Genomic DNA, 9,159 nt, shown 5'->3' with positions numbered 1-9,159 from the left:
TTGGCAACAGAAACCAGGCAAAACAGTGTGTACGCTTGTCTAACTAAGAGCTTACGCTAGTCTCACTACGTGGTTAAACTACTGCCAAATTTTTAGCTCTACTGCTCACGTTTATCCGGATCGCTTTGTTCTGCAATGTGCAAAATTGGCGGACGCCATGAAACAGCGCGACATAGGAACAGCGAGTACGGCGTGACCTCGGTTGAAATTGCGAAAAAAAAAATTGTCGCGGCTGGGTTTCGATTTCGCGCTAGGAGGAACAGGTCGCCTTCCCTGGCCCAGGCGCGATCTGCTACAACCACTTCTAAGGCGAAAGCTTTTCCTGGCTCATGGAACGAAATCCCGTAAGCGAGATTTGTGCGCGAGATCTGTCGTATTCCGCGACATTCGTTCATGTCTAGCGTTTCTGTCATCTGCAATGTCACACTTGAACGCGCGCCAAGGAACGCCACGCGACAGGAGCCATGGTGTACCATCCGAATTTACATGTTGTTGCGACTGGAGAAAGAAGGAAAAGCACGGACCTGCTACTGGCTCTGTAGCTGAGCCATCTCCGCTGCCTCGTGGGGACAGAAGAGAAATAAAGAAAAAGTCTGATTGATTTATAGGAAAGGAAAGGCGAGGAAACGGTCTCACTTGTTTTCTGTGGACACCTCAACAGCGCTGTAAGGGAAGGGAGGAAGATGACAGCGAAAGTGGAAAGGGAGAAATAGGAGCCGTAGTGGAGGGCTACGGAGTAATTTCGACCACCTGGGGATGTTTTTCGTGCGCTGACATCGCACAGCACACGGACGCCTCTTCGTTTCGCCGTCCGTGTGCTGTGCGATGTCGGCGCACGTTAGAGAAAATAGAGAAGAAAAAGGAGAGGGAGAGAAAGACGCGCGTCGCAACAGCCGTCGTCCACCACCGAAGCGGTAGCGGTTGCAATGACGGCCTACAACAAATAAAAAAATCGGTGGAAGGCTAGCCAGCCCCGTAGGGCCAGGAACAGCCACGCTTCCCGCCTCCTATAATTACATGTACATGTAGTTGTGCCTGTAGGAAGAGGAAAAGAAAATACACGGGCCTGCTACTGACTCTGTAGCGGAGCCACCTGATTTATTTATTTATAGGAAGGGAAAAGCGCGATAACTGTCTCACTTGTTTTCTGTGGACATCGCAACCGCGCCGTAAGAGAAGGGAGCAAGATGGGAGTGAAAGTGGAAAGAGAGAAAGAGGAGCCGTAGTGGAGGTCTACGGAGTAATTTCGACCACCTGGGGATCTTTAACGTGCGCTGACATCGCACCGCACGGACGCCTCTTCGTTTCGCCTCCATAGAAACGCAGCCGCCGAGGTCGGGTTCGAACCAGGGTACTGCGGCACAGTAGTCGGGCGTCTTACCACTGCACCACCCCGGAGAGGCAGCTGACTGATTTAAACTGATTTATTTATAGGAAAGGAAAGGCGCGGTAACTGTCTCGCTTGTTTTCTGTAGACTCCGCTGCCTCGTGCGGACAGAAGAGAGAAAGTACAGGAGAAAAATAAGAGGGAGAGAAAGACGCGCGCTGCAACAGCCATCGTCCACCACCGAAGCGGTAGCGGGTGCAATGACGGCCTACAACACAAATATCAGTGGCTAGCTAGCCCCCGCCGCAAGCGGCGTTGACCTACCGTCCCAGCCCCGAAGGGCCAGGAACAGCCACCCTTCACCACCTTCTCCCCCGGTCTACAAGTACATGGAGCACTGCGACGAATGTCGATAAGAGGCAAATCAGAGGAGGGGAAGGGTAGGCTTTCGCCATTCTCATCTTCACACACATCGAAAAGACCACCTAATTGTTTTCCTTCAGTCTTGCAAGTATTCGGTATATACGCAAATGATTGATAACTAACGGGAAAATAAACATGCGCACCGTGAGAAAATGAATTCTATTAAAGAAAGTAGAGAACGCTGAAGCCAAAACTTTTTGAAAGCTTCTTTAAGTTCCAAACTAAGTTGCCGCTCCTTTAGGCGTTCTAGAACTTGAGACTGGCTTGGAGTGCGCGCTCTGTTGATATTCTTTGCGTTCCCATTGCCCCTGTATTGCGCGTTTGCGCAAAAGGCGGATGAATCGCACCATTGTTTCCCTCTCAGCAGATGTAAGAAGCTTTAATTGGCTCCGGCAATGGGAGGCGCTACCCACGGCCGATCGGCGTGGGGCGTGGCGCCCTCCGCCTCATGCCCGCAATGCGGTCGCACCAAAATAAATCACGCCGTCTATGAATGTCAGGTTGCGCGCATTTTTTGGCACCTTGTAACCCGCATGTTTCTGGCAAAGCCGTCACCGAGATGCCTTTGCCGAACTCATCATGTGCATTGGCGCTTTCGTACTTTGGAAGAGGAGAGGATATGCGTGTCTGCGGGGACGCCCGCAGAGAGCCATGTTCCCTCTGCTCCATCGTTTCAGAACTCTTTTACTGAGACACCTAAATGAAGAACTTGTAATGCTCGGGGAGGAAGCCTTCCTCCTGCATTGGTCAACGCGCTTCATTTCCATTGTTAATGGAAAAGTGATCGCGTCCATCCTTCCTTACTAGGAAGGTGGACGAGTGTTTGCCTGTATTTTTGTCTACTTGCATATCCTCTCCTTGCGTTGTACGCAAGATGCTGCATAATGTCAACATGTGTAAAACACCAGTAGGATGTAATAACCAAATAGCACATTTGTATGCCTGAATGCTCATTGTATTCTTGTAACATTTTTGTAAGTTCCCTTTATTGCTGTGTCAAAAGATCATCATAAAGCCTTGTCTTGTACCAGAACCTTCAGTACCAATAAAATTCTCTTAAACCATATTGAAATGTGATTGTGTGAATTATATTGTTTAACGTGCTATGGTTGTACGGCATTGAGAAACTGTACTAAATTGTAATGTGCCAATATCTAGCACATGTGTGTGTCCTTCCTTACCATTTCAGGAACACTTTGCATGTTTTTAGAAATTGCTTGGTGGAAATAAAACTTCTACTTGTGAACATAGAGCTCTTACATGCGTTTGAAATTGGCTTTTTAGAACGCAGCTCTTAGGCGCCTGTTCCCAGACTTAGCGTCACCGTCGGCGTTGTCCCTCGTAACCAGCTCCACTACTCCCACCTTCCCTTCTCTTGCGGTGCAATTCAGGTATTCACAGAAACAAGTGTCACAGATGCTGCGCCTTCCATTCCTGTGAACCAGTTATGAAAGGCACGCTTCAGAGCTCAAGTGGACTTTCATTCCCAGCTTCTTTCACTTACGGCGCGATTCAGGTGTCCACAGGAACAAGTGCGACAGATACTGCGTCTTTCCATTCCTGTGAACCAATTATGAAAGGCACGCTTCAGAGCTCAAGTGGAAGACGTTACCACACATGGTACACACTGCAAAGATTCATGAAAAATGCGAGCGCCCGCACCGAACTGCAGGGTAAAGTGCAGTTCACAGAGGAAAGTATGGGCCCACACGCTGCCTCCCGCAACCTCCCGTAACTTAATTGCTCTCTTCATTTCTCCGACCATAAAGCTCCATTCATGAAAGTCAAGAACTGTTAGTGGAGTTTTTCTTGAAGGAATACGTGTCAAAAATAAAATAGTTGTCTGCAATTGTACATGCATGTCTTACTCGAAATATTTGTCTCAATCTATCAAAAAGGGTGAAACAGCTGCGCTCAAATTTCGCATTAGGAAGTAACGTAATCTTGGGCAATTTTTTTTTTTCTCTCAAATGGAAGCCCCAACATTATGAGGGTTCCACAGTGTGTTGAAGGAGGCTGAGGTGCTTATATACACCCGCTCCACAAATTGCGATATCTTTGCCTGCAAGAGACTACTTGCCTAGCTAACGTGCTGGTATTTTCAACGCGCTTCTCTGCACTTGCAATATTTTTTTCTTTACTGCCGTTCAAAAAATACTACCACAGCCGATCACGGCCCCTATAAAGCTGCAACACGCTCTCGCGCTGCAGTGCCGCAAACATGTGCTCTGAGCTCCAGCCACCCCGCAATTTGCAACAGACATAGAGCGATGGGAGATCGCAGTGTCCAGCTCGGACCCAGCTGCACTAAAGGAGCTGGTGGGCTGGGATCTAAGAGTCGCTAAGAGCCACAAGCTCCCGGCCACCCTACGCGATATCGAGCCGACCCATCAAAACAGTCAATAAGGCTCAAGATTCAATAAGCGTTTTCACCACTACCACCACCGCAAACATCATCGTCTTCGTCAAGTTCCAACTGTAACACACACTTGCGGTGTGCAGTGAACATCGTCGTCTTCATGAAGTTTCATCTTGGCCGTTCTTTAAATTAACCGAGGTAATTACGCCATTACATGGGCTCTCTGGGCTAGTGTAGCCGAGAACGCGAGCGTAGTGTCGGGCCAATCAACCAGGCAGCGTGGCAAAAAGTGGCCCGGTGTTGGTGTGGTGTTTATTGGTGCTACCTGTGTTTCTTGACAGGCCCATGTAACGTGGTAGAGTGCAGGGGGTTCTCCGCATAGTGGGCATTTATTTTCATATGTAGTGGGGTGGATTTTACTGAGTAGACTCAGATTGGGGTATGTGTTAGTCTGTAGCTCACACCAACACCGGAGCAGTGGGAGGCTGCGCTGTCCTGCTCGACGCCCGACGACCAGCTCAAGCTGATTGACAGAGCGCGCAAGACGGCAAAGGCCACTGGGGCCCTGGACTGAGGGCCCCACCAACACCGGGAGAATTCCCTTTGTGTAAATAAAGTTTTTCATTCATTCATTCTCGCTAAAGAGAGATCGCAGCCGTGCTAGATAGGGTGCCAAGACCATCGAACAACGAAAAGCCAGAATAGCCCTTTGTGCAGAAGCTTACCAAGCGCGAAAGCGAACCAAGACCGAAGCGGCAGCAGCGAATGCGCCGCCGGCCGATGGATACCCCAACACTCTTGGGGTATCCAACAGGCGCCCGTGTGCTGTGCGATGCCAGTGCACGTTAAAGAACCCCAGGGGGTCGAAATTTCCGGAGTCCTCCACTACGCCGTCTCTCATAGTCTGAGTCGCTTTCGGACGTTAAACCCCACAAACCAACCAAACCAACCAATTTGCTCCTTCTAATAGGAGGCGTTGACATATCTCGCGCAAAACTCTAATAATAATAATAATAATAATAATAATAATAATAATAATAATAATAATAATAATAATAATAATAATAATAATAATAATAATAATAATAATAATAATAATAATAATAATAATAATTGGTTCACAGGAAGGCAAAAGGCGCAGTATCTGTCACACTTGTTTCTGTGGGCATCTGAACCGCGCCGTAAGGGAAGGGAGGAAGGTGGAAAGAAAGAAAGAGGAGCTGTAGTGGAGGGCTACGGAATTATTCGACCACCTGGGGATCTTTAACGTGCGCTGACATCGCACAGTACACGGACGCCTCTTCGTTTCGCCTCCACCGAAACGCAGCCGCCGCGGTCGGGTTCGAACCCGGGTACTCCAGCACAGGGGTCGGGCGTCTTACCATTGCACCACCACGGCGGGGCACAACTCTCACGCACGGGATTTCGTTTCATGAGCCTAGAAAGGCTTTCGCGTTAAGACTGCTCATCAGCTTTCACGTCGCAGAATACAGCGACCTTCGGCAAACGATTAAACCATGAAAAGTAACAATGAAATATGGCAGCAGGAAGCGTTCGAAGAGCGCCGCGCAAGCATCGGAGCAGTGCACGGTTGACGCCCGGCGCCAGGAGCTGCTGCACAGCTGTCCCGCAGCGCCCCAGTGACGCGACGCGAAGCGAGCACGGTGATCAACGTAGGCAGAGGCTTTCAAGCGCGCTACGGCGTGAATTTCACGCGCAGCTTTTCTGAGAAACTGGCCCGTGACCTTAAAGAAATTCCCGCTCTTCAGCAGATGTTCGCGCGCGGGGCGAGAACCAGATGCCGCATAGACGACACCTCGCTACCCTTTGGGTCGTTGTCATATATGTCATTCGAATATTCGCAGCTAATAAAAACCGCACAAAAATTTGTTAGTTATTTCTGAGATGCTGAGCCACGTGCAAATTACACACGTTCAGGGAAATGTTTTCAACCCATTGTATCTTCCTAGCCCATTTGCTTTGTGCAGCTTATTTTTTGTTCACTCTGTTTTGAACAGACCATTTAAGGTCTGAATGCATAAATGTAGCTGCTTCGGGCAAAAACAAGGTACAGGAACAATAGAAAATCGAATCGCGTTGACTACCATCCTTAAAGTGACGAAGATTTAACAGAAACTATAGAAAACATGGACGGAGAGAGAAGAAATAAAAGAAGCTTCTCACTTTCCACTTTCACTCCCACCCTCCTCCCTTTTCTTACGCCGCGGTTCAGGTGTCCACAGAAACAAGTGTGACAGATACTGCGCTTTTTCTTTCCTGCGAACCAATTATTATTATTATTATTCCACTCAAATATGAAAGGGAGACGTCATTGCACGTCACGTCAAGGCCTTGTGCCGAGCGTGAGCTCTCGAAAAATCAAGCCGCCGAAGGCGACAGTAAGTCCAGCGCCAAAGGTGCGCACTCCTTCACACATTTATCCTTAATCTATAAATTCGAAAGCCTTTCTTGGCTCATAAAACGAAATCCCGAGCACGAGAGTTGTGCGCGATATCTGTCACATTCCGCGAGATTCCACGAGATTAGTTCTTGTCTAGCGTTCCTGACATCTGCCATGCCACACTTCAATGCGCACCAGGGAACGCCACGCGACAGGAGCGATGGTGTACCGTCCAAACTTGTCGGAGAGTGTGTAAAAGATGTTGCGCCTTTTCTTTCCTGTAAACCAATTATAGTTATATGTGGCACTGCAACTAACGCCGATAAGAGGCAAACGACGAGAGACAAATGATAGGAGAGGAAGGGTAGGCTTTCGCCATTCTCCTCTTAATAGAGATCTAAGAGGCCATCTAATTTTTTCAGTGTCATTCTGTAGCACAGCACACCAAATGCTCTAACCCCTTTGAAGTGACCTAGCAATACCTCGCAGATGTCAAGCCAAATGATGTGGCTTTTAGTTCCAGAAAGCTGGAGGAACGCTCTTCATGTCGCGCCGGGTAAATGTCGCGTCGCTGCGGGGATGCCACGCGATCGCCCAGCAGCCATCTGCCGCAACGCCCTGCTGCGAGCGAGCGCGTCCTGTTGAAGAGCTGCACACCCGCGTTGATTTATCGGCGAACTTGAAGCGCGCCTGTGTGGCTTGCTCAAAGGTCGCCGCTGTCGTCACTCCCCGCCGCTCGTTCGCGCAGCTCCTCCGGAATCACCGAGAGTCGCGAATAAAATGGCGGAACGCGTCTCAACATCAGGGCTAAGGCTGCAAACCGCAAGCCCTCTTCGGGCTCGGTGCACAGATGAGGACTCGTTGCCAACTGCGCACGCGTAGACGTATATTCAGCACGTGTGCGCTGGCTCTTGGACTGAGCACGTCGCCCCGGAACCGGGTTCCTCAATATGCCCTGACCTAATGCCATAAAAGGCATTAAAAAAAAAAAAAAAGCCGTGAAGGCGTGACGCCGTATGGGCCATCTTTCGGAAGTTCATTTCATTTTAATGTATTTCATTCACTCTACCTGGGGCGCTAAAGGCAGCACCTCGTGACCACCGTGGCTCGATCCTGGGCAATAAAACCGACCAGAAGCCGCCACGCTGGGCCGACTTTCTCCCATTTATTTTATGGCTAAGTTTCAAATCTGTAACGAGACGTCCTTCCTCCTCGACAAAAAAGAATTACCCAGAATTCCGACCTATATGCATGCCGCAGGTATGAGATACATGTACAGCCTTTAAAAGATGTTTCGATGCGAAGAGGTTGCCAGCATTCCCAGTATAGGGAAAGAAAGGGAAACTCTCGTCCTTACTTCTCCGAAATCTTTATTTCTGCACGGATGCTGTTAATAAAGCCTCACTACGTGGCTTACAGACCCTCTTAGATGTTTACATAGCAGCGGCTGTGCTTACTAGTGCTACCTAGGTAGGGTGTTTCGATACTAGTGCCGCCGTAAGCTTTCATCGAGGCACCCTATACCTAGGCGTCGTTCACTGCCCTCTGCCTTCCATCAAGTCCCGTATTTCTGGAAGAACGGGACCCTCCACACTATTTACTCCTCCCAACTTAGTTTAAGGCCCACGCCACCTATAATTGTTGGGAGGCCGTCTCACTACCCAAAGTACACCGCAAAACCATCTACTAAATTTCTCGATCAGATCCTGGGACTTCACATAGAGTTTTGTGACACTATTGCCACTCAGTCATCAGGTGAGTTAAGGTCAGCTGAGTGGTACGGCGACCACATGAACTATAGTTTGAACTGACTGAATACTCAACCAGCCAGCCGATGATTACGCCAAGGCATGTTTTCTGCAGTTCATTCGGGACATGAGACATCGCGTGGTCACTGTCTGGTCGGAAAAAGTGAAAAGAACACTTCTGCTATGCTGGTGGCTAAGCGACTTGTCACAGGGGGCCATTTGAGCCCTGTGTTTGGAGCATGCATGGTGGCACTGGTCGCTCAGGCGCCAACAAGTAATTCTTCACTTCAGGAGTGGCTCGCTCCACCTGAGGGGGCAGACGCGGTGACATGTTGGAGGGCCTTCGTGTGTCATATCAACAGGGTTCCGGATGCTTAATCTTTTTTATCATTTTTGTGGCTCTCGACTAAGGGCCCACTTACGTTACCTTTGTTTTTGTCTGAATTCAATGAAGTTTATTCACTCACTCACTCACTCACTCACTCACTCACTCACTCACTCACTCACTCACTCACTCACTCACTCACTCACTCACTCACTCACTCACTCACCAACAAGTCCAACACAACGTGTGTCATCTGTGGTTCGTTACAGCAGATAAAAAATCGGTGGCAGGCTAGCCTCCCAGCACCGTAGGGCCAGGCATAGCCACCCTTCCCGCCTCCTATAATTACATGTGCATGTAGCACTGCGACGAATGTCGATAAGAGACAAATCATAGGAGAGGAATTGATTAATTTATAGAAAGGGAAAGGCGCGGTAACTGTCTCACTTGTTTTTGTGGACACCTCAACCGCTTCGTAAGGGAAAGGAGGAAGGTGGGAGTGAAAGTGGAAAGAGAGAGAAAGAGCAGCCGTAGTGGAGGGCTACGGAGTAATTTCGACCACCTGGGGATCTTTAA

This window comes from Amblyomma maculatum, chromosome 2 (assembly GCF_055883805.1).
Source record: "Amblyomma maculatum isolate TAMU_Amacu chromosome 2, ASM5588380v1, whole genome shotgun sequence".
Taxonomy (NCBI): domain Eukaryota; kingdom Metazoa; phylum Arthropoda; class Arachnida; order Ixodida; family Ixodidae; genus Amblyomma; species Amblyomma maculatum.
Note: the sequence above shows the minus strand (reverse complement) of the source record.